This window comes from Glycine max (assembly GCF_000004515.6).
Source record: "Glycine max cultivar Williams 82 chromosome 11 unlocalized genomic scaffold, Glycine_max_v4.0 Gm11_scaffold_116, whole genome shotgun sequence".
Taxonomy (NCBI): Eukaryota; Viridiplantae; Streptophyta; class Magnoliopsida; order Fabales; family Fabaceae; genus Glycine; species Glycine max.
Genome location: NW_024464681.1, coordinates 13,693 through 14,456, shown reverse-complemented (window position 1 = coordinate 14,456; position 764 = coordinate 13,693).

Here is a 764-nt window from a genome sequence, read left to right as displayed (position 1 = left end):
GTGATGAATATAAGGAGGTTAGATTATTGGTAGAATCCATGTAGTTAATTTTATAGAAGTCTGGATTCGAGAGATTGAATTCTTATGAGATGTTTAAATTGAAAGGGATAAAAATAATTGATTTATACAAGTAAGACTCACTTAAAAACTAAAAGATAAATTCTGCATTAGAGATCGATGATCTAAAAGAACATATAAAAAAAATCCTAATTTCAAGAGGAACCTTTATGAAGAAATGACATATGAATTGCATTACAAAACACAAAGATTAATAAGTTGCCACTCGCTTCCAAAATAATTGCCATGAGAAATTTGCATATACTTTAATTTGGGGAGTCCTATTGAACCCAATTAATGGGCTAATGAGTGTTGAATCTTTTATATGTGGGATCGATTGTATCCCTACCATAGTGCCATATGGATTTTTTAAAATTAATACAGACTAAAATTGAATATAATAATAATAATAACAATATTATTATTATTATTATTTTGAAGCTTTCTAAGTTTGATGGTTGTGTTCATGGTGTAGCTAGTATGAGTTATACATCATTATAGGGGGAATTCTACATGGGTTAAACAAGACATTGTACATCTGTTATTCAAGGGGTATATGGTGATGTAAAAAGTTTTTTTTTTGGCTGTTAGGATTTATATAAATTATGATAGAAAGGATAACTAGAAAGAGTATATATTTTTTTTTGTTGTTTTTCTACATATTTCACTTCCACAATAAAACAATATATATATAAAATAACGAAGCG